Source organism: Lissotriton vulgaris, chromosome 4_1, assembly GCF_964263255.1.
Source record: "Lissotriton vulgaris chromosome 4_1, aLisVul1.2, whole genome shotgun sequence".
Lineage (NCBI taxonomy): Eukaryota > Metazoa > Chordata > Amphibia > Caudata > Salamandridae > Lissotriton > Lissotriton vulgaris.
The window spans coordinates 1,332,958,777-1,332,985,775 of NC_141691.1; positions in this window are offsets into that span (position 1 = coordinate 1,332,958,777).

Here is a 26,999-nt window from a genome sequence, read left to right on the forward strand (position 1 = left end):
TTCACAAACTCTGGTTGCCAACATAGCCCTGAGTCTCCCAGCACCTCTTTGGTGGTCAAAATATTGAGTGGTTTGACCTCAGATTTATCCCGGTTGAGTTTGTATCCTGAATGGGAAGAGTACTTATCTATGGTGGACATTAGTGCAGTAATGGAAGATTCCGGTGATTCCGTTACAATCAGGATATCGTCCGCATAGGCGGCAAGTTTGACGCACTTATCTCCGAATTTCACACCTTTGATGTTTTCATTTTTTTTTATATGTGCAATCAGGGGTTCCATTGCCAGGAGGAAAAGTGAGGGGGAGAGGGGGCAGCCCTGTCTTGTCCCTTGTTCTAAGGGGAAGGGGTCCGACAATGAACCATTTATAGCAATGCGTGCGGAAGGTGAACGGTATAGGGCCATGACCAAATCAGTGAATGGTTCTCCTAGGTTAAAGGCGGACATGCAGCTCTTGAGGAAATACCAGGAGACTCTGTCGAACGCCTTCTCTGCGTCAAGGGTAATGGCTACGGCCGGGGCTGCAAACATTCTGGCTTTTTCAATGACGTGACAGAGGATCCTAGTGTTATCGTTAGACATGCGTTGTTTCATGAAGCCTACTTGTGATGTACTAATTAGTTTCGGGAGTTGTAAATTTAGACGTGTGGCGAGGATCTTTGCGTAAATTTTGCAATCTAAATTAATTAGGGAGATTGGCCTGTAATTTTTGGTTAGCAGAGGGTCCTTACCTTCTTTAGGTATGACTATGATGGTAGCTTCACTCATCGAATTGGTAATACCCTTAGTTACGCTAAAGGATTGAAATAGTTTTAGGAGAGTTGGGCTCAGGGAGTTCGTGAGTTCTTTATAGAAGCTGGCTGAGAACCCGTCAGGACCCGGTGCTTTCTTACACTTGAGCGTTTTAATGGACGCTGATACTTCCTGTATGGTAATCGGAGAGTTCAGTGTGTCCTTGTCAGTATCTTTGAGTTTAGGAAGACCCAGTGAGGTTAGGTATCTGTTACACTCTCCCGAGTCAAAGTCTAGGTTATTTTTGTACAAGTCTTGGTAAAATGATTTAAATGTGATTTAAAATCCGCATCCTTTGAACATTGTTATGTTGAAATAAACATTTTATTCATCTAATCAGAGTCTGTGCCCATGTGTTCCTCCAGGGTAGCTGAACCTTGGGATTTTGCTTTGGATATGTATTTATCTATGTATATATATATGCAGCTGCATCAGTCTATAAATTGTGGAATGACCACGAAAAAAGTGGTCCTTTCTCACACACTGATATTCCTAAAACATACTGATATGCATCATCTGAAAACAACATTTTAGAGCATCAAAAGCCAGTGGCGGCTCCCCAAGGGAGTGCTGCAGGGTGGGGGTAGTAAGCTCTGGCAAACCGCCAAACAGAGTTAAGTAAATAAATAAAACAATTTACATTGCGCGCGCTGCAATGCTGAGTTGGTGTTGCAGCGAGCCATATGTTACTCACTGACTGCATGTTGTGAATCACTGACATAAAGTGTGCATCATTACTTGGCTATTAAATGTACTTCTACAGCTCCCATGTGAGAATAATTTTGTAGGCTCTGCCATTGTGGGATCACTGACAGAATATAGAATGCCAAAATATCGACCTGCCAAAATACTGTCAGCAAAATATAGAATGCCAAAATATCAAATTCCTATCTCCAAAATATAGTTGTGAATAATATAGGGCCAGATGTAGGTAATCCGATATTACTGATTCTAAAATACCGAATTTTATCGAATCAGTATTTTAGAATGGGAAAATGGTATGTAGATAAAAAATCGGTAAAAAATACTGAATCGGTAAAATTCAGAATCGGACAATCGGAATTTACCGAATCGGTATTTACCGAATCGGTATTTACCGATTCGGTATCCCCCATTCATTCCTATGGGCCTTTTGGCCCATAGGAATGAATAGGAAATACCGAATCAGTAAATACCAAATCGGAAAGCAAACAAAAGTGAAACTTAAGTAGGCAGCCAATCAGGTGCTACCACCCTCACCCTCCCTACCAGGAAGTGGCTACACAGGCAGCTGCAACTAATTAGAAGGTTCTGGAAGGGCAGTTGGAGCTGAGCTGAGTCCCTGAGCAGCAGAAAGAGTTTTGTGCACTTTTAAAACTGCAAAATGGCAAGCAGCAAAGAAAAGGAGCAGCTTGAGAGGAGGAGGAAACTCAAATTCTGCAGCATGGAGCTGCAGGTCCTTGTTGAGGAGGTGGTGAAGGTGCACCAAAAACTCTTTGGCAGGCAGTCCATCACTGTGGCAGAATCTGCCAAAAGGAAACTCTGGCTGGACATACTGGACAAAGTAAATGCTGTTGGGGTGACTACCAGAGACACAGAGGACCTGAAAAAGCGATTTTACGACCTCAAGAGCCAAACCAAAAAGAAATTGGCTGAACACCACAAGCAGGCATCAAAAACTGGCGGAGGCAAGTACCCTGCACCCCCACTTACTGACCTGGAGGAGATGGTGGCCTCAACCATTGAACCAGACAGTGTCTGCGGACTGGGAGAAGTAGACAGCTCAGCCAGAGCTGCAAGGCAAAAAGGTAAGACAAATGCACAGCATTCCCCCCATACCATCATCCTTACCTGTACCCTTTGTGGGCAAGTGAACCCCAGTCCAGTACTGCTAGGACTATACAGGGGCAATGCATCATGGTATTTGTGGTCAGGAAATGTAAGAACATGTCATACAGCACACCAACCACAAAGTCAGCTAAATGATTGCATAGAGAACAAAGCTAATGTGAGAAATATTTATTTGAAGTGACTGTGAGACAGTAGCGCTTAGCTAATGTACGCTCATATGTCCACAGGTGAAACGTCTCGCAGGCATTCACAGGAGACTGAAGGCACACTACCAGAGAGGGAGGAGAGTCAGGAGGCAGGTCCAACTACCAGAACATACCACAGGACACACGTGCACCAAGAAGCCATCCTCCTGCACAAGACTCAGAAATGGCTCCAGAGCTGCATGCGTCCCCTCGCAGATCTCAATCCCCTCTGTTGCTGTCATCCCCTGAAATGCCAGCATCAGAGCATGATACAACACCTGCATCACAACCAAGCAGGAGGCATGTTGTGGCCCCACTACTAGAAATGGAGTCATCAGCAGCTGACATGGAGGGGGACGAAACACACAACTTGCCTGTAGACGTCAGCTCTGGTACAACGCACTCAAGTGCAGGGGTGGGCCATGGAGGTGCAAGATGCCGCAGAGTCCAGGAAAGGCCAGGAAAGGCCAGCAAATGCACCTGTGGAGGGTCCAAGTGAGTTCCGTGGTCTGGAGGGGAGCATGGTGAGAATACAGAGGATGCAGGGAAGAGCCATCCAGTCATGCCAATGCCAAATGAGGTCCCTGAACAATAACATTGGAGAAATAGGGAAGGGCATCAATGAACTTGTACTAGTGAATAAAGAGATGGCAGCAGGGATGCGCGGAATTAGCCAATCGGTGCAGCTGCTATGCACCAAACTAGACACTGATTTTGAGGCAAGGCGCTAGGAAAGACAGCGTGCTCATGGCCAAAATAAAGCTCTGAACCGCCTGGCCACAGCCACATCCCTGCTATGCAGGAGGCTATGACCCAAAACACCAATGAGGTCACTAGGGGCATGGGCAGGATGACCAGTGCTCTTGAGGCGCTGTTGAATGCCCAGACTGCACAAACAGCTGCTCTGGATGTGCTTGTAAGTGAGGAGAGCACAAGCAGGAGCAGCATTGCAAGCTCCCATGTCCCAGAGACGAGGAAGAGCAGGCGCCACGCTGAAGCCACAGGCCAGCAAGACAGTGAGCACGGGGAGCAACATACAAGTGGCACTGGGAAGCATGGACGGAAATGACTGTTACAGTTCATAGTGAAGTGAACCAGGACTGAAATCATTGAAGTGAAATACTTTTTGTTGCACATTTGTGCTTTAGAAACCTACGTCATTACACTATTAAACTACATTGGGTGCATTCTCCACCTGTCTGTATCTCTTTACTTACTTAAAAGAAGTTGCGTGTGACCTCTTCCCATCTGTGTCTGCCATCAGTTGGTGTTGCAACTCCATATGTGTGTGGTTCAGGCACTGCTTCCTCGTCATCATGGTCCTCATAATCTGAGATATCCACTTCTGGCCCTTCTTGACCGCCATGTTGTGCAGCATTGCACAGGCTGAATTCATCTTGCAGCAGGTGATTGGTGTGTACTGGCGGGCCCCTCCACTCTTATGGAGGCAGCGAAACCTGCTCTTCCACATACCAAAGGTGCACTCAACAATGTTTCTGGTTGTTTTGTGTGCCCTGTTGTATCTCCTCTGACTTGCTGTTGTAGGGTTGAGGTAGGTTGTGAGGATGAAGGACCGGAGGGCATAGGCACTGTCCCCTAATAGTAAGAAGAAAAAACATTACTCACATGCACACACACACATCCACCTGCAATACATATCAAGGGAGTTTCACACAGTGTGTTACCTAACAAGTATCCTTCGCCGAATTCCCCCGCTGTCAGGCATGCGTAGATCCCACTGTTTTGGAAGATGTAGGAGTCGTGGGTACTCCCTGGGAATTTGGCTACTATGTCAGTGATCACGAACTTGGAATCACAGATCACCTGTACATTTATGGTGTGGGTGGACTTACGGTTCCGATAAATGTACTCTGTGGCAGCAGGTGGGCATGTTGGTATGTGGGTACCTTCAATACAGCCAATGATATTTGGGAACTGCGCCATCTGATAAAAGTCTGTCTTTGTCCTTAGCAGTTCTGCATGCGTTACAGGGAAGCTGATGTAGTGATGCATTCTCTGCAACATGGCGTCAAGGAATTTTTTAAAGAAACGGGACAGACAGCTCTGGGACACCCCACCTACCGCAGCAACCACATTCTGGTAACTCCCAGATGCAAGCAGGTGTAGGCTGCACAGCACCTGCACATGAGGTGGGATGGCGTGCGCCCTTGGGGTTGGATGGTCCAACAGTGGGTTGAGATCCTTGATAAGGTCCAGGATAGTTTGTGGGGCCAGCCTGTACCTCTGTAGGATCTCAGGCTCAGTTAGCTAGAATAGAGTGATCCTCTGCCTGTATACCTGCTCCTCCCTCCTCCAGACCCTCTCTCCTTCTGCCTGGAGCCGTAGCCGCCTCGTAATGGCATAGAATGCCGCCATTCTGGTGAAAGTGCTGCATTTTGGGGTCTTTTTTATAGCCTGCACCTGGTTACCACCTGATTTCAATCCATGGTAAATACTGACTCTTAAATTCCGAATTTCATGCAAATTCGGTATTTAAAAGGGTACCTACATCTCGAAATTCATTTTTACCATTTCTTAATTACTGAATCGGTAAAGTTTCCGATTCGGTAACTTTACTGATTCGGTAAATTTACCGATTCTGTAAATTTACCGAATCTGTAAAGTTTCCGAATCGGAAACTTTTCCAATTCGGTAAATTTACCAAATCTGTAAATTTACCGATTATGTAAAGTTTCCGATTCGGAAACTTTACTGATTTGGTAAATTTACTGATTCGGTTGCTTTTTCGGCCCCTACATCACAAATGCCCAATACCGGTCGGTAACGGACGGAATTTGGTAATTTTTGCCGGTCCGACCGGTATTGGGCCACCTACATCTGGCCCATAGTTTGTTAAAATATTGAATTTTTTAAATGTCTTAAAAGTAATGTAAAATTAAAGAAATAATAAATATAAATAAATAAAACATACTTAAAAAACGTAAATAGCCTTCTAAATTAATAAATAATTAATGTAAGTTGTGAAAAATTAAACATGCATTTTTATTTTTAATATATATATATATATATATATATATATATATATATATATATATATATATATATATATATATATATATATATATATATATATCTCTCCAAACATTCTCCCATCAGGAAAATACGTAAAACGACACACCAGGAGTTGCTGTGCACGAAAGTTTAATTGGCAGCAAAAACAAACAACGCGTTTCACCTCACGGCTTGTTCTTAAATCAGTACTTAAAAAACTTCATTTATAGCTATTGTGTGAGGTCCTAAATATAATGGTATTTAACCCCATTTGTGTCCGAGGCCATAAATGTGGGTTATATGTAACTTATACATTTTAGATGAAAATCTTCCCCTATATTCAATGATATGGATTTGTATTATGGCATGTCTGAGCGGAATGTATTACACAGTTTTGCGTAAATTGTTCACACATAATTAGTATGCTGGAATAGAAAACAAATTCTTGACAGACACGTTATGTTTTAACGAAACTCATCCTGGTAAAATTTCCGACTTCTTTATTATGCAATATATGTCCTTGCATGCAAGTTTCTCTCAAAATACTGACAAACCACATCAACCATAATCTCCTGTAAAGTTGCATCATTTTCATGACATTTCGATAGCAAACAAAGCTAATTTAACGCATGCCAAACATTGAACATTGTGGTTGCTTCGGTCAGTCCACTAATGACCCAGGAGGCTTTGAGACTTCAACAATGTGCTCAAATAGAACATTTGGTGTTAGGGTACATGCAGAGCCTAAAAGGTAAAATGTCATTTTTCCTGTAACTCAGAACTTCTTAGTATTTGAGGTGTATTTAAACCTTGTCCTACACAACTTGTCATTGTTCTTATCTGATCATTGTGTGAGTTTTAACTCTCATCCTGAGCCAAGAAAATCTTATACCAAATAAAAAGTGCCCCAGGGGCACAACTAGCATGTGTGTTTGACGTTTACAGCTGGAGAACATAATAATATAGGCGAGGACAAATGCTTGTAATTCAGATTGAACTGGCACCAACTCAAAACATTGTGCCTTTATGTTCATGGGGGTGTGGCCCATGCAAATTAGGGGCTTTGCACCAGCACCATATTACAGATTGGGGTGTAAGGAACATAGAGGCTGAGGAGGTGGAATATGGTATGTACACCCCCAACAGCGCCCCTTGGAAAGGGGAAATGGGTTCCAAGTGATCCCCTTTGGATTCTCCATACACATTGTGCAGTCACTTACTGCACACTCCTGCAGAGGGATCTCTGCCTCTCTGAGAATCAGGCAGGTTGCTGCATGCACTATGAAAGGTTGACTGGCATGTTGAAACCGAGGGCCTACTTTTCACTATACTATACTCACTATACACTATGGGGCACATTTACAAGCCCCTTGCGCCACATTTGCGTCATTTTTCCCATGTTAAAAATGACGCAAAAGTGGCACAAGGGGCTTGTAAATCTGCCCCTATATATATAATATATCAAGCAAGATTTGAAATTGAATTTGTGATGAATTGAACGGTATTTTTTTTATTAATCGTTTGGTAAATATATTTTTGTAATGTGTGGGTTTGTTAAAAAAAGAATAATAACAATGTACTGTGAAGAAACTCTACTTTGAGATCATCTATCGCTGCTTGCGAGACTGTGTGAGCTCGACCTCTGAATGAAGTGTTGTGTCTCGCGATGCATTTTGTGTAATGCTTAAATATGATGTGTTGATGAAGTGCTTAGAACATGAAGAGAACAGAGGCGTTCGACGCACTTGCAAAAGAGTGCGTCGCTAAGCGCCCCAACCCCAATTATCACATTTCTTTGGCGCCTTTCATTTGCATATTGCGGGAACTGGCCAACTTAAGCAAGTTTCTTCCCATTATACATTTGCAACGGCGCAGGTAACCCCTTCTAGATTGTTTTATTAAAAATCCTTGGTGACTCAATTCACTTTTCTCATTTGGATTTTATTTTCCAGGTAAGTGTGCCAATCCAAATCTTATTTTTCAGACTTTCTCCCAAAAGAGTCAACACGTTTTTATACAACTTTGAACTTGGTGCTGAAAATTAGGAACAAACATAAGTCTTTTTTTCTTCTGGAATGCACGCTGAATACGGTTTTTGAGAGTGAAAATAATGATAAATGCTTCGTAAAAGAAACTCTTACATTTCAACTGCTTAAAATATTAAAAAATGTGGTAGATGGCATATTTCAGAATGAGATGTCATGGCTCTTGGATTCACCTTGAATAGACCATCTAAGAATGTTATACGTTCTACAAAAAATATCAGTTTACCAGGACAGGTGCCGAATTCACCTTCAAATGAAATGTGGTTGATGTTCTTCTACTGCTGACATTTCGTGTCCTGTTTCCAATGGTGACAATTATTTTATGTAACATGTGACATTATTGTTGACATGGTCATGTTCTAACATATTCTTCTAAGGCACCGATTTGTTACATTTAGGGGAAAGCCCTAAATGTGATTTATGAAGTCACACAAGGCCACCTTTTGTTAACACAATGCAGCACAAATTGCTGTGTTGCATAACTCTGCCCTGGGTATTGCCACAGAACTGGCATGGTTTTTTTCTGCATTCCCAGGTTTACCAAAAGTGGTACACTAAGGAATGCATTAAAAAATATGCATTTTCAGGGGAGGCATAATGAGGAGAAATATTTTTTTTTCCTTGTTACTTCTTCTTTCTTTCTATGTGTGCTACATTCCTCAGCACACATAGAAAGAGGAATATGCTTCTCAGGATTGTTTTTGTGCAGAAAGTTGCCCCTTCCTGCTCAAAAACAACCCTGCATGCAACACAGGCACCCTTGCACAGCAAAGGTGCCTGCGTTGGCACTAGGCAGCCAGAATGTCACCAGCCAGAAGCAAAGGCAGGAATGCGCCACATTTTTTTAAATATGGTCCATTCCTACCCTTTCCCTGTCACATAGCAATGGCGCTGCATGACTTTTTTTTTATAAATGTGCCTCGTTTGATGTTGTAACTAAGAAAAATGTGTATTCTCAATAACTGGGTTGCTATGTGGTGTGTTTGTGTACCAGAGTGCCTTGCATAAGCATTGACTTGGGATTGAATATTTAACTGGAATAGATGTAGAGACTGATGTGGAATTTAGTACATCCTTATTCCGTTTGAATGTTTTCTGCTCGCACTCTGTGTGGATGCTTGTTACTAAGATATATTTTCTTTTGTTGATGCCCTTATTTTACCTTCAGCTAAAGCAGTTTTTGTTTTTTTCTCGTTCTGAACTGTGAACTGTTGTGCTGTAGACCACCGTTCCGATGTTCCTCTGCACAATATGTGTTGATTGAAAGAAAAAATCTGAAAGATTTCCACCAAGTCAGTTATGCCTACAGGAAGATCAGCTACGTAAATTAAAATCTCCTGTGCAAAAGATGATGTACATCAAGCAAACAAAGAGAGAAACAACAACATTCTTGCAAAGTACAAAGTAAGATTGCAAAACAAATCTAGGTATCAATAAGTAAAGAAAGAGAAGTAAGATACAAGGGCAACACGCACACATGGATGCATGCACGCATGCAGACATGAACACACGCACACCCACACACTGCCCCACACACACACACAAACAAACACACACACACGAAGAGAGAAACAACAACATTCTTGCAAAGTACAAAGTAAGATTGCAAAACAAATCTAGGTATCAATAAGTAAAGAAAGAGAAGTAAGATACAAGGGCAACACGCACACATGGATGCATGCACGCACGCAGACATGAAAACATGCACACCCACACACTGCCACACACACAAACAAACACACACACGCCCACACACCCACAAAGAAATACCAGAAATACCACAAACAGTTTAAGTGTTTGAAATGGGATTTCTGGTTGGCTAGGGCATGCACCTAAGCCAGGCAGAAACTACCACTCTAGTCAGGGCAAGGGAGTTAAACACTGAAGATAACCTCTGCTTGCCCCCTTGGTAACTTGGCAGAGCAGTCAGGATTATCCCAGAGGCAATGTGTAAAGCATTTGTACCAACACTCACAGTAACACAGTAAAAACACCCCAAAAGGACACCTCACAAGTTTAGAAAAATAAAATATTTGTATCTAAACTAAACAAGACCATTACAACAAAACTCCAACACACACAGTTAAAAATATAACTTTAAAAAGGTTTCAAAAACTTGTACCATAGAGAACTATGGATGTGTGACTTTTACACAAAGTATCTGAGGTTGCTAAACAGCTGCAGAGTCGAAAACAAAGAGATGCATAAAATCTCTGAGACCTTTGGGAGGCGATGCAACAATTCTGTCGATGACGGGTTCGGTTGTATCCGGTCTGAATGGGGAGTGATGCTTTGATTCTTCTTGATGGCTCGAGTCCGCTGGTGATGCGTTGGGAAAATTTGACGCACAGATGCGATGCGGGTAAATCCAGGATGCGTTGGTGATCAATGTGGCGGCGTTGAGGGGTGCTGCATCGATTTATTTAAGCCACAATCCTTCAATGGTTGATTCCTGCAGCGGCGACAGGAGCTGCGTTGGTTTTTGCAGTGGCACAGTGATGGGTGGAAATTCTTATCACGTGTGGAGATGCTTCGGAAAGACAGCCGCAAGAAGAGCGATGCATCGATTTTTGCATTTCTTTAAGTTTCTTTATTCTGCCATCTCCCAAACAGCAACAACAACTTCTAGAGGCCCAAACTGGCACAGTCACCTCCTGGAAGGTGAGAGCTCACAGCAGAATAGTTCTCGGGCTGGAGGTGAAGTATTTGTGTCCCTGAGACTTCAGAACAGGAGGCCAGCACACACAGGCATTGGAGATCTACTTCAAGCAGGGGACACTGCACACAGCAAAGTACTTCTCCTTTCCTTGGCAGAAACAGCAACTGCAGGCCAACCACACACAGCACATAGCAAAGGAGCCATACTTCTCCTCAGTCTCTCCAGCTCTTCTCCTTGGCAAAGGGACCTCTTAAATTCCAGGAATGATCTAAATGTCTAGAGTATCGACCCCTCTTTTTATACTGTAAATCTCTTTGTTCTCTGAGCCCAGTCCAAACCAGTTCTAGGGGGCACTTTGCAAGTGTACAACAACCTCCATTGTGAGTATGAGTCTTGGCTTCAGACATACCACGGGGGGGAAGCCATCATTGTGGAAGGTAGACACAGCCCTATTCAAGTACAGGTGCTACTCCTCCCACCACTCCAAATACAGATCAGGCCTACTCAGCCTAGCCATGTACCATCCAGCCTCTTTGGAGCCACTGCACATCCTCAGCCACTGTCACTTCAAAGTCAGACAGTCAATACACATCCTGACAGAGGCACACAGGATGGCTACACATGAAAAAACATACTTTCTAATAGTGGTATTTTCAAGCACAGAATGTGAAAATCACCTTTCCTAAAAGATGCATCTGAGTTCAGGCATAGTAAATTTTATTTTCCTATATGGTCCCAATAGAAAGTTATATTCATAAGGTGTAATAAATTAACTCCCAAGCTTTCACATAGGGACATCTAGCCTTACAATAGTGAAAAACGAAATTGGCAGTATTTCACTATCAGGACATGCCACACACATCAGGGCATATCCTACCTTTCACATACACTGCACCCTGTCCCCAGGGGTACCTTGGGCTTACCTTAGGTGTGACCCAAATGTAAGAAAAGGGAAGGTTAGGGACAAGTCGACGTGACAGTACCTTTTAAGAGTTACTCATGTGGGTGGCACAATCAGTGCTGCAGGCCCGCTAGTAGCTTTTAATTTGCAGGCCATGGCACACTCAGTGCACTTTACCAGGGGCTTATCAGTAAATCAATTATGCCAACCAAAGATACAAAATCACAATAACAATTTACACAGAGAGCATATGCACTATAGCACTGATTATCAGTGGTAAAGTGCCCAGAGTCCTAAAGCCAACAACAACAGGTCAGGAAAAAATAGGAGGAAAACCAAAACGTTTGGGGATAACCCTGCAAATAGGGCCATTTCCAACAGAAAGCATTCTTTACTTTAACACAAAAGTTCAGCATAAGATAAATGAATGCTAGAATAGATTTGCAATATGCAGTTGCAGTGCCTGGTTTCTTTAAATATAGAATAGTTAGAATAGGTGGCAGTGCAGAATAGGCAGTAGCAATACCTTATCCACAAAAGAGATACATTGCAGATTACAGCACTGTATACCTCTCTTAACACACACAGAACAAACAACAGGATAGTTAAAAGCTGTGCAAGCATTAGCTAACAACACAAGGAAAGCGCTCACACACAGCAGTGTAGGCTTCCCTCACACATCAGAACAGCCGCATTTTGCCTGTATATGACAATAGTGGATTGAAAATGTATATTTTGTCTCAAAAATTATAAGACCCATACCTGCTTATGTTTCCTACTCATTTCTTTGGAAAATAATTTTCTTTGAAAATAATTTTGTAAGAAAAAGGCTGCAAAATACTCCTGAAAGCAAGCACGAGGAAGCTAAGTGCCTTAGCATCTTCAAGGGCCCAGTTCACTGCAGATTAACCATTGATCGTTATCCACCATCACTCGAAAGAGGCCGCGCCTCCTCTCTTGACTTTGCAGTAGGACCATATCTCAGCTCCTGATAGGAGTCAACCATGAAATTCGGTTTCCTGCCTGTGACATTTCTGGCATAGTAAAGAAACTGTTGCAGAGTTAAACTTGGGGATTGTCCAGGCACATCCATGGGCAAAGATACGGCCAAGAGAAGGCATGTCTGCCCCCATCCATGCCTGGGTGATGCTGGGCTATGCCGCTATGGCACTTATCTTGGCCCTAGATTTCAACCCTTTAACACTTTGGCTGCGGAGCATATTCCCCTTCTGTGCTGAAAATGCTTAAATTCCATTGTTCATGACAAGGTCAGCTTGTCATAAACACAGCTCAACTGTGCCTCATGACGAGCTGAGCTCGTCATGAGCATGAAAAGGGTTAAACACATGTATGAATACCCATGGTGGACAGGTATTTAGAGCAGTGTGTTTTTTTTATTCAGGATCACTTTTTTTTCCTTTCTTCTAGACAATATGGCGAAGAGGAAGCTCCCAAGTACCTCATCCTCCAACAAACCATGGACTCTTGTTAGTAAGCGCTATAGGGAATGATAACAAAGGAAATTGATTTAGCTGAGAAACATCTATTTCTTGTGTCCAGAGAGAGCCTAAGCCTAGTTACCCACAATAAATGGCCAATTATGACTATTAAAAAGGTACCTGGGCATGAAGAATCTGGACATGTGAACAGTTTGAGGTTCAATGATTTTGGCGCTGTAGTCAAAAGGTGAAAAAATTTAACAACAGGAAGGACAAAAAAACAGCCCCAAAAGGACCTCTAGTAAGGCATCTATGAAAAGCCAACAAGATAATTCGACCCAGTGCTTGGTGAGTGACCTGCAGGGAACTTAAGGTAAAAACAGAACTCTACACAGCGCCCTTGATGTAAAGATTGCATGGCTGAAGGAAGAAATTGTAAAACTTACTAATAAACATTATCTTTCAAATCTGCAGCCTAGCAATGTTTGGCTGGGTCTGCACCATGTCCATCCTGATGGTGATAGGACAGCATATCTGTTCCACGATAACCCTAATAAACTAGTTGGACGGGTACCCTCACCAAACTGCATATCCAAGAGGGCAAACCATAGTTTAATCATGATGTGCCAGCCAATGGCAATGAAAGCCAGATTGGATCCCCCAGGGGGTTCTACTGACAATTGAGTAAATCAATCCCTGTTGTGGGATAGAGGGAATGTGTGATCTAGACACCAATTTAATCTCCCTCCAGAATATTGCCTGTAGGTGGTTGTACTGTCACATTTCCCCCCTCTATCAGCAGCCACAGAAGATTCCACCATACAGCTAAAGAACAGAGTGAGCTGTTGGCTACTTAAGAACTGCAATTTCTCTTGTAGCAATTATAGAAACATAATTGTGTTCCAAGATGTAATTGCATTCGCCCCAGTGTGAAACAATTTAGGAGTGAGTGTGTGGTTGTCACTTTTAAGTATCCACAATTGGTACACCAACTATTTTTGGATAATCCTGTGAGCAACAACCTTCACAAGCATATCAACTTTCTTCCACTTGGTTCTTTTATTGACACCTTGTTCCTATTGTTAAGCCACCACCCATTATCTTGGCCCAAAGGTCCTAACAAAGAGAATCTACCCAGGGTACATGTAAAATCGTTTCTCCCTGCTTGCACATTTGGGAGAACTTGATTATCATAACTCTCTAATGTACACAATCTGGAAAGACATAAAAGGGTTGACAGGAACATGGTTGACAATTTGGTGCTGACCAGATTAACCCCCTATACTGGAAATTAGCTGTACAAGTTGCTGTGCTGGAATATCGCTGGTCTTAGGTCGTAGCTATCAAAAAATCATTGGTGAGCATCTGTTGAGACATATGATATAGTCATGTTTCAGGAAACTTAGTGCCCTGAAGATATTATACGGGATGGATATCAAAGCTTAGGCATCCTGCCATCCTTTCAAATAGTTTTTCTCACGGAGGGTTACTTACTCTGATTCAAAACTTGGGAGTTTTTTAAGATTGAATCAATTGTTTTTTACCCTTCAAGAATTCAAGTCCTTTGGGTGGCTTGTGCTAGCACATTTAACTTTATATCATGAATTTTTACAATTCAGTTAACCTGCAGCATAAAGACGGAGACATTGATACACTTTTTCATGTTATAACTGTTTTATAGAGTAAGGGCCTGATTATGAAACTGGAGGTCCATGGACCGCTAGACTCATGGTGGCGGTGTTCTGTTCAGAAGACTGCAACTCTCTGATTTGTTCTGGGGGTGGACCCGTAATATGCTTGGAAGGACTGCGCCAGACCCACTCAGCATATTGCATAGCCCCTCCTCTGCGGCACCACCAGGGTATGTCGGTTCTTTGGCGGTGGTGGCAATACAGCATACTGAGCTGGACTGGCGCCGTCAACCAAACATATCACGAGTACCTCTCACAGCCATCCTTTTTCTGACGGTGAGCCCGCCTCGAAAAGCTGGTGGTGGGGGAACAAAGGCAGACCTAAAGGGCCCCATGCTCCTCCCGCTATGGGGATGCATTCAGGGGGGTGCAACATGTGCCACCCATCTACTTTTATCCCCAGTTCTGGCATGGCTTGGACTTCACAGTCTATGCCGTAGTGTAAAATTTGTGCCATTCCCATTGCACAGCAGGCCTTGCGTCAAACTCGCTGCGATGATCTCGGACTTCGGAGGTCAATGGGCTCGATGCAGCGATTTGTCGAGCCCTGACAGTTTCTTTTGTGATGCGTCGGAAACAGGTGTGGATGCTTCTCGCTTCTTCAATGTTGCGTTACTTTGCCAGCTCACAGCGACAGTCTTTAGAGGTCCAAAACAGCAGCAGGCACCTTTCTTCAGGTCAGAATTCCCAGCAAGGAAATTCAGGGATGCTGGTGGTGAAGTTGTTGTGTCCCTGAGACTTCAGAACAGGAGGCAAGCTCAATTTCAAGCCTTTGGAAATCTTCTTACAAACTGGGTGACAAAGTGAACAGCAAAGTCCTTTTCTATTTTCCTAGGCAGCAAGCAGCCAATGCAAGCCAACCCCAGACAGCAAACAGCACAGGGTCAGTATTCCTCCTCAGCTTTTCCGGCTCTTCTCCTTGGCAAAAGTTCCTCTTGATTCCCAGAAGTGATCTAAATGTCTGGGGTCAGGCCCCTCTTTTTATACACAAACATCCTTTGTTCTATGACGGCAGAGAGTGTCTGTGCCTAGCCAAAATCCTCACTGGTGCAGCTCCCTGGCAGGAGGTGGAGACATCATTGTTTAAGGCAGACCATGTCCATTCATGTGAAAGGAAATCTCCTTACCCTACGCTGAATGCAGCTCAGGTCTTGTCAGCCAAGAACTGACTCATCAGACTTCTGGAGCCACTGCCGCTCTCCAGCCCCAGTCATTCAAAAGCCAGACATGCAATACACAAACCTAACAGAGGCACACTGGATGGTTAGGTAAGAAATCACCTACTTTCTAAAAGTGGTATTTTCAAACACAGAATGTAAAAATCAACCTCACTAAAAGATGCATTTTAACATTCTGCGTTCAGGCCTACTAAACTTTATTTTCCTACATCGTTCCCTGGGGCCAGTTATTTTTATATTATGTTATAAACAGACTCCCCTTTCTGTCCTACGGGAAGAAGTGATACAACAGCCTTTCTAGTGAAGTTTGATATACTAATGTTCCAGGAAACTTGGTATGGAAACAATACTGCAACTTTAGGATATCAATAATTTCCAATCCTAGCTACTTACTTATCAACATTTGGCTGTTTGAAAGGAGGGCTCTCAATATATATTACTTTGGAATTAGACCCCGAGGCACTAAAAACTGATCTGCAACTACCCTGGCTATGATCTGTGAAATTACCCCTCCACAAGCCAACTGTTCTACTGAAAACCTACTTGAGTGCAAACAGATCAGTAAAATTAATTTTGCCACACTACAGGGAATTATTAACACTCTCTCTTACCAACATCCGAATGCAAGTTTATTTATCTCGGGTGACTTTATTACAGACATCAAGAAGAGAAAAGGAAAGAACCGTCATTACTGTGGAATAATTCAGTCTTTTTGTAATTACCTGACTAATAAAGGTTTAATATTGCTGAGCAATAATCCATCGAACAATATACCCCTGTGCTAACCTTTAAAAATTCTAAATGCTGTTCCGTAATTAACCACACCATCATTCCTAAGGATTTGGCAATCAGTATCCTTGGATCTCATATACAAGCACGAGTTGAAAGTTGCCACAACCCGCAAGTAATACTTATTGCGCTAAATGCGCACTGTTAACCAAAGTCTAATAGCCTCCATCAAATGCCAACATCATACAATTTAAAAAAATCAGTTTGGCAGTCCTTTAAACAGTCAGAAATAATGAGGTTTACTGAAGAATAAATAAGAACTGCTCAGTATGAATCCCAGAAAGAAAACTCAATGGTGGAAAGTTGGCATTGAATATGCTCATCACTGCTAGAAAATTTGCCGGCCAGATCTATACAAAGTGGTCCGCACTGCGTACCAATGTACAACAAATGGTATACCCATAAGCTTTATCAACTAAATTAGTCTCTAAATGAGAATACAAGAGTAGCCTACACTCAATCTTATCAAGCTACAACCATCAAACAAAGTAAAAGTACAATAACATCCCTGAGATCGGAATATAAACAAGAGACTTGGAAGGCAAAATGGGCACACCATGAGTTGATATGAGCTAACCTTGACTATGCCAGTAAGCCCAACAACATAAAAGTGTTTTCAAGAACCATCAATGAACTGGAAATGGCAGCTGTAGGTCCAACAGTGCTAATATTCCAGAATCTGGTTATGAAACTTTTATTTCTGATCTGTACGCTGAGCATCATGGACCCAAAATAGATGATAACATTCAATGAGAAATACCAACTTTGGCTGCACAAAGTACCCCTATTCAATCCCTTGAGGGGTTCAGGTGTCCCCATACAGACATGTCTTCTTCACTCAAGCAAATGTTATAGGAACTGATTATCAATTCATTAGGCAATATCAAATATAACGAAGCGCCAGGTCCCATTGGTATCCCCAGCACCATTTTTAAAGTCACTCTGGAACAGTCGGTACTGATACTGACTCCATTACATAATGAGATCTTATCTATAAGCTATATCCTGAAATCATGACCAAAGATTATTTTGCAACCTATTTATAACGTGGATCCCCAGAAACACTGCAAATTACTGACTAATTCTCCTAACCGTTGTTAAGGTAAAGGTTTTGCATCATGTGTACTCAAGGACCCAGAAGCGTGGGCTGCATAGACCGCTATAATCCAAATCTATCAACCGTGTTTCCAAAAAGACAAATCAACTTCTACAAATTTACTATATCTTACTTTAATGGTAGAGAGCAGTTTATAAAAGACAAAAATTATTAATCTGCTTTCTTGACTTGAAAGCCACCTTTGCAACAGTTCTTTGCAAGTTGCTATGGTTCAAGCTGGCAGTATGGGGTGTGCCGCCCAAACTCCTTGATATGATTATTCTCTTATATATCAACAAAGGGTCCAGGTGAAGATGGGAGAACTGTGTGACTCTGCGATTTGACACCTTCAGCGGACTGAAGCAAGGCTACATGCTTGCACCATGTCTTTTTAATCCCTTCTTGGCCGGTCTACCTCCAAATTTGCATAAAGTAAATTCACACTTGCCTAACCTTGCCGGATGTAATATAAAATATTTATAATACGTCGACAACACCATCCTACTCAACCATACTCCAATGGGCCTTCAACTGCTAATTGAAATCTTTGATAAATATATAACAGCAGACCAGCTAAAGATTAATATACAGAAACATTAAATAATGGCAATAGGGCATTCTAGATCCAAATCCCTAATATGGAAAGCAGGTGGAATGGAAATTGACACAGTCAGGACCTGCGACAAACACCTAGGAATCACATATGATGACAGAGTATCATTCAGAGGCAATTTTAACACTTTGAGACCAAAAACTGCCTCATTTAATTTTAGGCTTTTAAAACCTTGCCTGACAAGCTATCCTGCCCCAGCCACGAAAATTTGGTAAACATGATGAACACTAAGCTAGTATCTGCATTAGCATACCGAACAGTAAATTCCCAATGTGCTGATGCCAAATTACTGCCCCAACTGCAAATCAAAGCCTTTAAATCCATCTTCAGGCTTCTGATGAATAGTGACCATGCTGAAATTCGGATGGATTTTGGCCTACAAAGCGAGAAATTAGTAAGACCTTATGCCTTCTTAAAAACCTTACATATTATGTTTTTATCTGATCCTGGTTCCTAATCCAATCTGTGTTTGCAAGAACTTATCAATCAGGATTTGGCGAGGTTCTGGAGATCATACTTATCCGAGTGCCTTTTCACTTTTAATTGCCAGTCACTTGGGCTCACCACAATGAACAAAGACACCTTTAAGATCATTTTTAATTGATTGACAAATGTTCTGTCATTTACAAAAATAAAGAGACCTTATCTGCAAAAAGGCATGCCTGGACTGATATTAACTCATTTGATAAACTCAAACCTCAGTCTTACTTACAATCATATTTACCATTTGGCACGAGGGATGCATTTCTCAAGCTAAGGCTTGGTAGAAGATATCCAACCAATGATGCCATGCCCTGGTGGGTGCAACAATGGCAAGCAAACTTTTGCAGGCTATGCAAATATTCAAAGGAATCTTTTATGCACATAGTTTGTGTCTATCTTAGAGGGATATTCTCAAGAACTTGTGATAATTACTGCAAAATGTGCTTAACGCAACTCTTCATATCGCAGTCCATTGCCGGAAAATAACACTTTGTTAACTAAGAATTCACAACACAGCGGTACCATCTGATAGAACCACAACAACGCGTCAAATGTCCACGATAAAATCAACGTGACGCTGCAAAAATACAAAACAGGAACACAAAAAAAGTTGCGATGAAGCCAATCGCGATACAAAAATTTGCGAAAACCAGCAACACGCCTGCAACTCACACACGTCAGGTGACAAAAATCACCATAGAAGAAGAAAAAAAAGACAAACAAATGCCAAACAACAGCCAAGCACAATGGATGTTGCCGGAGCAAATACGGAGGAGAACCCGAATGCCATAAGCTCCCCGGAGGGGGAGACTATGAACTCGGGGTCAGGGAAGGACAAGGAGAAGAAGAGTAGGAAGAAGCGCTTCAGACGGCAGGAAAACAGGATCCTGATAACAGAGGTGGTAGAACACCATCCACAACTGTTTGTCACCTCCACTGTGTCATTGGCAACAAAACATGGACTATGGCAGTCCATTTTGGACAAGGTGAATGCAGTTGACGTGCTGAAGAGGACAATGGAAGTGCTCAAGAGGCTCTGAAATGATGTCAAGGGCAAAAGCTGAAACTCGCAAACAACTGGAAGGTAACAATGCCGACTGGAGGTGGTAGTCTTGCGTCACAGGAGGAGCTGGACGAGATGGAGGAAATAGTGTCTACAGTCATAAGTGGGGAGACAGTGGCAGGAGTTGGGGGACCTGACACTGCTCAACATGACCGGACACAACAGCACCAGGGTGAGTAATGAACAGGGACTGGGGAGATGGGCACAGAGGCCCACATGCACAATTAAGTAGAGAATATCTGCAGACAAACCATGCCCCAGAGTCACAACTCCCACCAAGAGACCAATGTACCCAAGTATGCAACTTCTCAGCACCGTATAAGCACAGAAGTCAAAGGCACACCGCATGTAAGGGAGAAGGGGCAGCAACATCAGAGTTGCAGGGGAGACTCTCCCAAAATGCAGCACACACATGTAACATGCAGAGCACATCAGCATTGACAACAATGTGCTACAAACCGCAACACATCCACAACAGAACACAGGAAACAACAGGTGGCGCTTGTGTGTAGAAACTGGCCAATCACATTTGGCATTGCAGGGAAATGTAAGTTGAGAATGTACAAGTACTAACACGCATCCGTCATGTTGTTAAAATGTCTACTGTCCCCCATCAAATAGGCAGCTCCCCCAAACAGCTACAATTGTCACACTCATGCAGTACGAATGAAAAAATGTACGATGCAACAACATACATGTGAACACATTGTTAAACTGCATCTCCCCTTCACATTGCTGAGGGACAATCAACCCCTCCTGCAGAGCAGCCCAAACTTCTCTTCTCTGATTACAAAGAGGACCACCACAGCTTCGACTCCGATGCCCTCCAATAGCTTGTGAAGAGCCTCGGCACCCCACCTCCAGGAGCAGGGCAGCCCAGCTGCTACGAGGAGAACCCACCCCCTGAACAGACCACGCAGCAGGCAGCACCCATCACCACAGCTGCCTCCCAGGACCCCCACGATGAACACATGGCCTTTCAACCCTGTGTGCTGGGGTGCCAGGAGAATCTGTCTGAACAAGTGCGGGTGGGTTTCAACCGCATGGCAGCGAAACTAGATGCCATACGTGGGTGTCTAAGTCCCATCAGGGACCACTCACTGTCCCTAATGGACACCCACAGACCGCTCCATGCTTTCCAATGGACCAAGGCTGACATCGCTAGAGCCCTGACTCAGACACTAGAACAACTGTCCAGTCAGAGTGGCACTAGCGGTGTCACACAGGTGTTGGAACACATGCAGAGGTCAATGGAGACCATGGAGCAGACGCTGGCTGAAAGAGTTTCTGCCATGGCTGCACATCAGCAAGAGGTAGCTGGGTTCCTCAATGACCTCAGGGCAATCCTCATGGCATTGCTGCCACAAGGCCTGGCGCTGATTCATGCTGCTGCGAGCACTACATCCAAATCTCCACCCCTGAAGTGTTAGTTCCACACAGAGCGACAGACATTCCACCTCTGACCAGTGATGTGCTACTGCCACAGAGTGCTAAAGACAGAACACCACCACCCACAAGTGAGGCACAGGAAACTGCAGAGGATGAAGATGCACATGAATCTGCTATTGTGCTAAGAAGAACACAGTAGCATGCATCTCCGTCAGAGGGCCTGTTTCTGCTTCGTTCTGCCCTCATCACCTTTTACTGTCCCCCCATACAGTCTGCAACACTCACCTTGGGCCCAGACGTGGACTGCAATATCCTGTTTGATTGCCAATGACACAGCATCAGACAGCGGACTGAACTCTTCCTCTTCCTTTGGACTTTTCATTCCCTGAAGGACGCGGGCTGGCCCTCCACGGGCCAACATTGTAAAGTGGGGTTTGCATGGCCCTGTACTGCTCTAGCTGCAACACTCCAATGAATGTGCATTAAATATACATATTCACACAGACGTGTCATGTCTCCGATCTTCCAAGTGTGATAGTATGATAAATGTAGGCTCAGTGATTCCCCCTTACGTCCATGTTGCTCATTTTGTGGAACTTGGGTCACAGGGTGACACATTGTCAAAAAGCGGTCCTGGTGGCGCGGACACAACAATGGGGACACACGCATTAGTCACTTCCTTGTCCAGTCCAGTACGGAACCACGCCCAGAGCCCCGGGGTCATTGTTCACACCCTTACACTGGACTGCCATACGCCAGGCAAGCCCTCTCCGTTCATGCTCACAGGTGGGGACAAAACTACATGTGCCAGGTCTTCCGGGTAGTGATTGGCTGATTACAGGTCTAGTTGTTAGCATGCCACAGCCACTCCCTCACGGCTGGTTTACACTCAAATCACACCCATCCAGCACAGGTGTCACAGGACATGTGAACCTGCCAATAAAAAGGGCCTGGTGCACATGGTGGATGTAATTTACACTCTCTATCTGGGTGCATCCATTTGGTGTACATGTAGGCATGAGGGCCTAGGGCCCTGCAACGTCACATTCCCCAGGACCGGAGGGGACATGCTGTTGTCTGCACCACGATACCCAATCATACAGGGTCTATGACTTTTGGGGCACAGACTTGGTGGCACCGGATACACTGCAGCCGGTACAGGCACACAGCCACAGGACAGTGACTTTGGGTGCACTGAGGTAGGGGCACTTTAAGTGCTGAACGGGTGCAGCGAGCGATAATGCCCCATCCTGTCGGTCCGGATTGATTAAATATCAATGGAGAGGGAAAAAGAAGTTATAGTTATAGTTCATTCAGCTTCCTTAGGCTAGAGCAAAAAATCAGTTTGGGGGGAATGAACCACTGTTACCAGGGTCTATGATAACATACGGGGGTCATAATATTAAAAAACCCTCATATGCGAGCACAAGTGTTGGGCGGTATATCTTGCTTCTCTGCCATTTAGTGTCACAACAGCATTATCATTGGGTCTTTTCCTCAGTATGTTATGCTGACCTCCGCATGGAGGAAGACCAACTGGAGTGACAGTAGTGGTCAGGAATAAAAAGGAGGTGTGTTAGTGCTCAAGTGAGTGTGGTTCAAAATTCCTTATATCCAGTCTCAAGTGTTTTTATTCAGTAGAGCAATGATATAGGAAATTAAAAACAATGACGTGCGTTTTAAGGCCTCGTTACTAGCCTTTCGCACTGGTGAGAGCGGTCAACATGTTTCAGCCTCCTGGCATCTCTAAAGGCTTTTTTCAGAACCAAGTGATTAAGAGTAAATATTGGCTCTTAAATGAATGGTGTACTCACCACCTTTTTGTTTTAAGCAGGTAGATAATTGGAGAAGTGTGTGATAAATGGAGAAGTGTGGCTCAATGAGTGGAGAAGTGTGGCTCAATGATTAGAGCGGCAGACCCTGATGCAGAGGTCTAGCCCAGGACTAGGGTTCAATCCCCCGCCTCGGTGGGTCTTGGGCTCAAAATTTCCACAGATCTGATAATTCTCGCCTTAGTTCCTATTCCAACCATGGAGTCCCACTCTGCAATTCTGGGCAATAGCTTGCTTAATCTCCACAATGGCCCCCACAATTCTAAGGATGCCTGGCCTCCACCTTGGGGCTGCCCAGGAGTGGACGCCTCACAGGGAAAGCCAGTATGGGTTCCACAGCGGTATTTGTACAAGTGCCTTGAGACCCTTGCGGGTGTGTAGTGCGCTTTACAAGTATCAATTTACATTTACATTTACATATCTGTTACCTGAAAGGAAAAGAAAGGTTTCATAGTAGTTAGTTCCATTTGGCCTTCCATTCCGACTTTGATAACTGATTTCAACAAGTTAAGCAGGCTCAAAGCGCTATTGTTTCAACAAGAAGTAGCCTTCGCTTCAGCTCACGAGACCTTCAAGTTTCAGGTGGCTAGAACATCTAGCAAGATTCAGTCACTTCTGAACACAAACCTCCCACTTCACTTTGGGGAAATTATACATCAAAAACTTAATGCGTCTGATACCAAAGGCCTTGCTCATTTTTTTAAGCTTGAGGGATCCGGCCTTGTGACGTCTTTTCAGACGATATTTGGAGTAATACTGGCTTTTATTCATTTTATCCTTTCTAGCGTCTTCGAAGGGTTTCCTCTGTTACTGGTGCTTGCTGGTGGAATTCTGATCCTTCTGCTTCTCCTAAGCAATGGCTGGTCATCTTGAGGTAATGGACAGACCAGGTTTATTGCAACTGTACTGTGACAAATGCAATAACTTTTTGGATGCTTCCCATTAGCATAGCCATAGCGTGAGTTATGGATTAACTTTTTTTCTAATTCACTGGCGTGCAACCTGTGTTCTGCTTTCAGTGGTGGCCCTACTATTGGGCTTTAGATTTATGGCTCTACAATACGTCATATACAGAACCTGACAAAGCCCAGAGATCTTCCTTTATATAATAAACCTCAACTTACCAAGGGGAGCGTGGTTAGGCCTTATAGTCCATTTCCCACTGTCTGTATATGATGACATCCCCCTTTATATTCTATGGTATTGTAACAATGCTAACTGTTTAGGTTTATCCATTTTGCTGCTGGTAGTGGCTTGTATACTGCATTATAGAGCACAATAGTTAAAATAAACATTTTAAACTATACAGTTACTCTGACAATCCTTATTGTGGACAAGTATGAGTGAGTGAGCGAAAGGGTACGTCTTGCTACCGCAATTCCTGAGAGAGCCTGGAGTGTTGTGTTCTGGGTTGTCTAATCATTTGTAGCTTTGTGAATATGTAGGAGAATGAATGAGACACTATAGCTAGTCAGCTTTGGGAATTTGGGTACTATGGTGGTAGGAAGGTACAACCCCTATACACACCGAGGTCCTGTTTTCCTGCGCATAGTTCTGTGTATGTGCAGAATCGCCGCAACACTTCTGTTGGGTGAAAGCAACCACGCATGTGACGCGTGCCATAGATAATAGAAATGTAAAAGCTCAATACTGTTGGCAATTTAAAAAAAAGTTTCCAAACAAAAAAAAACCATTTGTTGAAGGCATGTGTTTATACATTTTTTCAGGGTGCTCTACACTAAATTAAATCTTCCAAAATGGTATATTTGTAAACATGATACATGCATTAGAAAACACCAACGTTTTGTGTAACACTACAGTCAACACTGAGTGTGGTCTAACACTACAGTCAACACTGAGGGGAGCCCAAATTGTGGACTGCATGTACCCTGATGGACAGTAGCATACTTTTCTGGGATATGATGCAGTGTCTGGTCACACCATTTTCCCTGCTCAAAATGATTTTCATGACCTCCTCTACCATTATCTCACTTTCCTAATGTTCCTTTTTGTAAAAATTGTGTTCCGGCCCATTGATTACACTTCATCCGGCTTGAGCCGGAGATTACAGCCGGAGAGTACAGCTTGAGCCGGAAATTCCGGCCGACTATGGACATAAAGATGCAACTCATAAATAACCCTATGAATTCCAAAAGTAGTAAAGTTAGAGTTTTGTCTCAGATTGCCTTTGTGAATCGGGCCCATTGAACAGCAGTGCAAAAATAGCACAAGAGTTAAGATAACATACAGTGAATTGTCCAAATTGCACACAAGAATTTAGCTACAGAAATAACCAAAATGGGTCTGGGGTCAGACCTCAAAATTTATAAAGCAACAGAGTGGTTGTGCACAACTAAATTTCTACAAGTGGGGGCCAACACAAATCTGTGTGAGTGGGCATAACTAGATCAAGCAAAGACTACATGAGGGACACTCTACACTGAGAGAGAACATCCTGGACAAATGTCCGAGGTCCCACTGGACCACCCTGAAGTGAAATCCCTCAGCTGGAAAGTGCCCATTTTGAGATGGAAGTATAATGTCTGGTCCAGAGGGACAGTCACCAAGTCCAAATATGGCTTAACTCTGCTAACAGGCTTAAACTCAAGAAAATCACAGGTCAACCTGAAAGAAGCACCCTTCCTGGAGTCCCTGGCCATTGTAACTGTCCAGAAGCGAGATCTCATTGCTTTTTTTGGTGGAAAAGAGGAAGTAGCAGGATGGTCCCATAGCACATAAAGCCAAAGAAGGTGAAGATAATTCTTTATATACACTAACCAAGGTATTTTGGGAAATCATTCAGCATCCAAAACATCCTTTAATGCTCGAAGTAGTGGGGTAGTCCACAGCAGCCTCTAATATAACAATGGATGCAGTCTGGATTTGCCTATGAGCCTTTTTATTCCCATATCTTGAAAGAGCTGGTGCAGTGAAGTACTGGAGGTTCAAAGGGCATGGATGCTAATACATATGTTTTCAATGTTAGTTAATGGTTCTGCATTAGAATAAACACACAATACAGCCCCATAAAGGGCTGATGCCAAAGCCTTGGCCTTGTATATATAGTGTGTGCTTTACAAATACTGGATGTAAAGCCCTGGTGGGATTTGTTTGTCAAGGGAGGCACTGTATTCCTTATGTAAAGCACCCATTAGCTGTCAAAGCATCCAGGCAGATGTTTCAATGTGGGGCTTTCAAGACATACTCCTGTTAAGTAAAATACCCAAATAGGTGAAGCAATCCACCATCTCTAGCGCAGACCCCCCAAAAACAAAACTCTTTTTGAAGGATTTTGGGGGTTAAATGACATAAACTTAGTTTTGTTTGTATTGACCTCCAAGCCCAGAGTGAGATATCATTTCTCAAACTGATTGAGGAGCTTCTGCTGTCCTCTGGGGATCTTGGCAATCAGAAGGGTGTCATTGGCAAATAGCGAGAGAGGAGTTTTAATTCAAGCCAATGAGAAAGAGTCAGCTTCAACTGAAGATAAAAAACAAACAATATTGTTACTATTTAATGCAAAAGGCGTAGGGGCCAACACAGAGCCCTGATTAACACCTCTGTGTACAGGGATATCCTCTTTCAATTCATCCTGTTTTCTTCCACCGAATCAAGGGCAACTTCATGTTATACAAAACATGCCACAACATCATACATGGGATCAAATTAAAAGCGGACCTGAAATCCACAAAAGCTGCATAGAAAATCCCTTTCCAATTGTGACAATACACCAATAAATCATGAAGCATTTAATATACCCAACAGCTCCCTTATATCTGCTACTACCTAATTAATTTAGAATTTAGAACACCTAGTTTTTATGTTGTACATTGCCTTGATAGTTTAACTGCCAATTCCTCCACCTGACTCATATGTTGCTGTTCTACTCACAAGTTGAAACCTCTGCAGTAATGTAAGCTTTTTTGTTCAATTACTTAAAATCGTTACAATATACTTTTATTACAATAATCTAAACGAGAAAAAAAAGAGTTAAGATCCCACA